This window comes from Haliotis rubra, unplaced genomic scaffold (assembly GCF_003918875.1).
Source record: "Haliotis rubra isolate DU_JTF1 unplaced genomic scaffold, ASM391887v1 Scf1, whole genome shotgun sequence".
Lineage (NCBI taxonomy): Eukaryota > Metazoa > Mollusca > Gastropoda > Lepetellida > Haliotidae > Haliotis > Haliotis rubra.
Genome location: NW_025764891.1, coordinates 288,595 through 295,082, shown reverse-complemented (window position 1 = coordinate 295,082; position 6,488 = coordinate 288,595).

The following is a 6,488-nucleotide window of genomic DNA, read 5'->3' as shown; positions in this document are numbered from 1 at the left end:
GCCCATTATAAATGCGAGGTTGACGAACCCTTGTATTACTGTGTCCTTTAACTCTCACAATAAGCGTAAATGAAAGTCTGGTAGCAATACGGTCTTTCCTCAAACACTGCTAAAAGGGACTGTTAGACAAAACCGGCGTCCACAGAAATACATTTTTTTTCTTGTTGCAATGTAATATACATCGTTGTGAATTTTATCGCACAAATACAACCAAACGTATTCTATGAAACAGTGCGTGAGAGTATGTACAATTTAATGAAAAATGTACGTTTTGCTAAACCCTGATGAGAGAGTGGGTGGGGAGAGTGACTCCACCGTTGACTCCACCGATGATGACAGGTTGCTATGGCCCAGCGGGTTCAGTGTCGTTAGGTTCGAACCTGGGGACGAACCCAGTTCTCTGATGACATCAGGTTTTTACTGTTTAGAGATGATACTCGCCAGTGTGTGTATAAATGCCAAGGTGAACGCCTAGCGCCCAGTCGTGTCCACAAGTTCCAGCCATTTAGAATCGGTAGTGTCATGGTCTTGTGAGAAATGTCTCGAGACTTGATAGCGAGGTTGTCAAACCGTCAACCGCCAGGACCTGACACGATCACCGCTAACGTCATTAAGCGTTGACGTCATTGGTCTGTTCCGGTTTGCGTGTATGGACGAGATGGACATGCTCGACATTAAACAAGTGACACGTGACTCGACTTATAAGTCTGTATTTACACATGTGAACTACAAGGCGAATTTCCTTATTTTCCCGCCCTCTATCTTTGTCTTATTCGTAAGCGCCTGCTTTACTGAAATGAAATTGTGTTCATGTAATGCTAAAACGCCTCATTATCTTACGCTGTTATACATTTTGGCATTTCATTTCGCTACAAATATGTTATTAGATCTGACGAAATGATTACAGCTGTTACCAGGCTAGAAAGACTGACTCATTAATATGATACAGATATATCAGATTACCCTGAATAATGTGTCTTTCCTGGTTCATTTTAACCTCCATCAAACAAACGTTGATGTATACAATCTTTTACAAGGCAGGTTATAAAGATACTCGGTTATAAATACATGTGGGGCGTTGGGGTAACCTCGTGGTTAAAACGTTCGCTCGTCACGCCGAAGACCCGGGTTCGATTCCCCAGATGGGGACAATGTGTGAAGTCCATTTCTCGTGTCCCCACCGTGATATTGCTGGAATATTGCTAAAAGCGGCGTAAAACCATGCTCACGCATTCATCCACTATAAATACATGTACCTCTCCATCATGATGGACTAAAACTAGAAAGGAAGTGTTCGGAGAATAGGAAATAAGGGCAGAGGTTGGTAAGTGAGAAGATGAGACTGGGAAGGGAGAAAGGACGAGGGCTGATGCGATGAGAGGTAGAGAGAATGATGGATGAGAAGGAAAGGGAACACGGTTGAGGCATGAGCGGGTGAGGATGTTGAATGGTGGTAAAAGGGTGAGAGAGTGGGTTAATGAGGGGATCGGAATATAGGGAGTCAGATGATGAGGTTGAACGACCAAGGTAAAATGACGAGAGAATGAGAGGATGAGAGAACGAGAGTGTGGTAGGATGAGAGGTTGAGAGGATCAGAGAATTGAGAGGACGGAAGAATGTGAGGTTGAGAGTGTGAGAGAATAAGAGGGCGGTAGGATGAGAGGGTGGTAGGTTGAGAGAATGAGAGCGGTAGGATGAGAGAATGAGAGAGCGGTAGGATGAGAAAATGAGAGTGTGGTAGAATGAGAGAATGAGAGGGCGATAGGATGAGAGAATGAGAGTGTGGTAGGATGAGATAATGAGAGGTTGAGAGGATCAGAGAATTGAGAGGACGGAAGAATGTGAGGTTGAGAGTGTGAGAGAATGAGAGTGAAGAGAATGAGAGGGCGGAGGATGAGAGGACGGTAGAATGAGTGGAGAGAATGAGGCGGTAGGATGAGGATGAGAGAATGAGAGAGCGGTAGGATGAGAGAATGAGAGGTGTGGTAGAATGAGAGAATGAGAGAGTGCGGTGGGATGAGAGAATGAGAGTGTGGTAGGATGAGATAATGAGAGGTTGAGAGAAGGATCAGAGGATGAGAGAGGACGGAAGAATGTGAGGTTGAGAGTGTGAGAGAATGAGAGGGCGGTAGGATGAGAGAAACGGATGATTGTGAAGACGGGAGAATGAGTGGATGAGAGAACGAGGTGGCGGTAGGATGAGAGAAGAGAATGTGGAGGATGAGAGAGCGGTAGGATGAGAGGGTGGAAGGTGGAGTAGGATGAGAAGGATGAGTAGGATTGAGAAAAATGAGAGCAGGTAGGATGAAGAATAGAGAATGAGAGAGCGGTAGGATGAGAGAGAATGAGGAAGTGTGGTGAGGACAGAAGAATGGAGAGCGGTGGGATAGAGAGAATGAAGGCAGTAGGATGAGAATGAGGACAGTGGGATGGAGAATGAGAGTTTGCATGGGATGAGAGAATGAGAGTGGTAAAGTGAATGAAGAAAATGAGGCGGTGGGGATGAAGAGAATGGGGAGTGTGGTAGGATGAGAGAATAGAAGGGAGGACGTTAGAGGAAGGAATAAGGTAGGATGGGATGAAGAATAATGGGGTGTGGTGGGATGAAGAGAATAGGGACAGGATGAGAGAATGAGAGGGCGATAGGATGAGAAATGGAGTGTGAGTGGGATGGGGAGAGAATGAGAGGGCGGGACGATGAGAGAATGGAGAAGGGCGATAGGATGAGAGGAATAAGAAGTGTGGTAGGATGAGAAGAGAATGAGAGGGCAGGACGATAGAGAGAATAGAGGCAGTAGGATGAGAGAATGAGAGGGACGGTAGGATGAGAGAATAAAGGGTGTGAGTAGGGTGGGGAATAGGGAGGTGTGGTACTATATGAAGAATGACAGAGGCAGAGAAGAATGACAGGGCGGTGGGATGAGAGTGTGAAGTACTATGAGAAGAATGACAGGGCAGAAGAATGAAGGGAGTGTGACTATGATAGAATGAACCAGGCAGGGAGAATGAAAGTGTGGTACGGATTGAGAGAATGAGCAGAAGAGTAGGGTGGGAGTGTAGAGTACTATAGAGAGATTGAGAAGAATAGAGGTGTGGTAGGAATGAGAGAATGAGAGTGCGAGAGGAATGAGAGATTGAGAGTAAAGTGTAGTAGAGATTGAGAGAATAAAGTGTGGTACTATAGAGAGAATGACAGGGCAGAGAATGAGGGAGTGTGGTAGGGTGATTGAGAATAAGGGAGTGGGTACTATGTAAGGAGAAAGTGTGGTACTATGAGAGAGAATGAGGTGTGGTACTATGAGAGAGAATGACAGGGCGAGAGGAATGAGAGTGTGAGTAGGGTGAGAGATGAGAGTGTGGTAGGGTGAATGAATAAGGGTGTGAAGTAGAGATGATTGAGGAGAGAGTGTGGTGAAGGGTGGCCAATACAGAGACGAGGGAGATAGGTGTGTTGTTGGGGTGAGAGATGAGGAGTGTGGTACTATGAGAGGGGGAGTGTGGTTTTATGAGAGAAACAGGGGAAGAGAGAGGAGATGAGGATGGGCGGAGAAGATGAAGTGTGGTGGGATGAGAGAATGAGGAGGTGTGGTACTATGAGGAGAATAGACAGGGCGAGGGAATATAGGGAGTGTGGTAGGGTGAGGAGAATGAGGAGTGTGGTGTGGGAGATGAGGGAGGTGGACTGTAGGTGTGTGCAGGACGTGAGGGAATGAGGGGTGTGGTAGGGGAAGGGAGGAGTGAGGTGTAGGAGTGACAGAATGGGAATGAAGTAGGGTGGGAGGAGATGGGGTGTGGTGCTATGGAGAATGACAGGGGCAGGAGAGACCAGGAGTCTGCATTAGGATTGAGAGAATGAGGGAACTGTGAGGGACTATGAGAAGGAAGAGGAGGTGTGGTGCTATAAGAAGATGAGGTGTGGTTACTATGGAGGAGATGACAGGACGAGGAAGAATAGAGGAGGGCGGTGGGATGAGAGGGGAATAGAGAAAGTGTGGTGGGATGAGAGGAATGAGGGAGTGTGGGTACTTATGAGGAGGAACGACAGGACGAAGGAATGAGAGAGGGCGATAGGATGAGAGAATGGGTATGTGGTGGGAGAGAGAATGAGAGCGTGGGTCCTATGAGGGAATGACAGGGCAGGGAATGAGAGAAAGGGCAGTGGGATGAGAGAGATTGGGAAGGATCAGAGAACAGGAGTGTGGTAGGGGAGAATTGGGGAGGACAGAGATAATGAAAGGGCAGAGGATGAGAGAAGAATGAAGGCAGGAGGATAAAGGTCTAGAATTCAAAGGGTGATGGGGTGAACTAGGAGATTTAGGGAAGATTTCGCAGCGCTGTGGCAAAGATGATATGGTTACGAGGTGAGGGCTTGCAGATAAAGGTGAGAAGGAGAGGGAGTGAGCGGATTAGGGAAAAGGCATGTCGTGCAGTGTACATATTACCGGCCTTGTACACAACAGTCAGCCATGTAAGTCTGCGATAATGAGCCGGTGGTAATTGTTGTTTTCTGTTCCTGGTTCTGGTATTTTCTCCAGGTATTCAGGATATGCACACCGGAGCGTATCACCAGAGCATCACCTGTCTACTGGCAATGTGGCTCTGTACACCATTATTTGCAGGGGGCACCCTGTATTGTGCCCTGAGGCAACTTAGTAGGCAACATCCTCTTTGCTGCAGCGAACGTGTCTCAAATGTGTCTCTGTTTAATATATGGATCTGTCAGTTTTTCTCATACAATAATATTAGCTGTGTTCTCACATAAGACAGGGTTCACAAACATAATTCATATGAGTTACAGTCACATGAAGCATTGCCGAGTGCACAACTAGTTGTTATCATGACCCCTTCTTGATCGGTTGAGTCAAGTTGGGAAATCCCGTTCATGAAATAAACTGAATTGTGCTGTATCAGTGATGTAGTCGTGATGAAGCGGTGATGTAGTTGAGAAGTTGCAGTGAGCTGATTGGCTGAATGCGTAATATAGCCGTGATGTAGTCGTGATGCTGCCGTGATGTACTTGTAATATGACCGTGATGAAGCTGTGATGTATTGGTGATGTAGATGTGACGAAGCGTAGATATGATAGGGACACAGGAGACCTGAGGGTCTTGATGAATCCAAAGTTATTTTGATATAGTTTCCATTAAAGCAGTAGAGACAGCATGAGAGATTACAGTGTTACCCTATTGTTGCAGTGTACACGTGATGTTCCCGTGGTACATACACTGAAATACCAGTAATAGTGTAATCATGCACTAGTGACTTATTTATCATTCATAGGCGATTCGTTACGTTTAGGCGTCATGCATGCGTACGTTGATGATGTAAAACAGTAATATTTGTCATGTTGTAGTTGTTGTTTTCGTAGTAGCTTGACACTTAAATAGATGAGTTATGATGTGACACTGAAGTAAGTAGTTGTAGTTGTGATATGTAGGGGTAATGACATTGAAGTAGTAGTAGAAATTGTAATGTAAATGTGACACTGAAGTAGTGTAGTTGTGATGTAAATGTGACACTGATGTAATGTAGTTGTGATGGTTAAATGCTTGTGATGTAGTTGTGATGTAAATGTGACACTGATGTAGTAGATGTGATATAAATGTGACACTGAAGTAGTGTAGTTGTGATATAAATGTGACATGAAGTAGAATGGTGTGATGTAAATGTGACACTGAAGTAGTGTAGTTGTGATGTAAATGTGTGACACTGATGTAGTGTAGTTGTCATATAAATGTGACATAAGAAGTAGTGTAGTTGTGATGTAAATGTGACACTGAAGTAGTGTAGATGTGATGTAAATGTGACACTGAAGTGTAGCAGTGTATGACACATTGAGTAGTGTGTTGTAAATGTGACACTGAGTAGTGTAGGTGTGATGTAAATGTGACACTGAAGTAGTGTAGTTGTGATGTAAATGTGACACTGAAGTAGTGTAGGTGTGAGAAATGTGGCATTGCAAAGTAGTGTAGTTGTGATGTAAATGTGACACTGAAGTAGTGTAGTCGTGATGTAAATGTGACACTGAAGTAGTGTAGTTGTGTTGTAAATGTTGTGACACTGAAGTAGTAGGTAGGTGTGATGTAAATGTGACACTGAAGTAGTGTAGTTGTGATGTAAATGTGACACTGAAGTAGTGTAGTTGTGATGAACATGTGACACTGAAGTAGTGTGGTTGTGATGTGATGTAAATGTGACATTGAAGTAGTGTAGTTGTGATGTAAAAATGTGACACTGAAGTAGTGTAGTTGTGATGTAAATGTGACACTGAAGTAGTGTAGTTGTGATGAACATGTGACACTGAAGTAGTGTAGTTGTGATGTAAATGTGACATTGAAGTAGTGTAGTTGTGATGTAAATGTGTGACACTGAAGTAGTGTAGTTGTGATGTAAATGTGACACTGAAGTAGTGTAGTTGTGATGTAAATGTGACACTGAAGTAGTGTAGTTGTGATGAACATGTGACATTGAAGTAGTGTAGTTGTGAT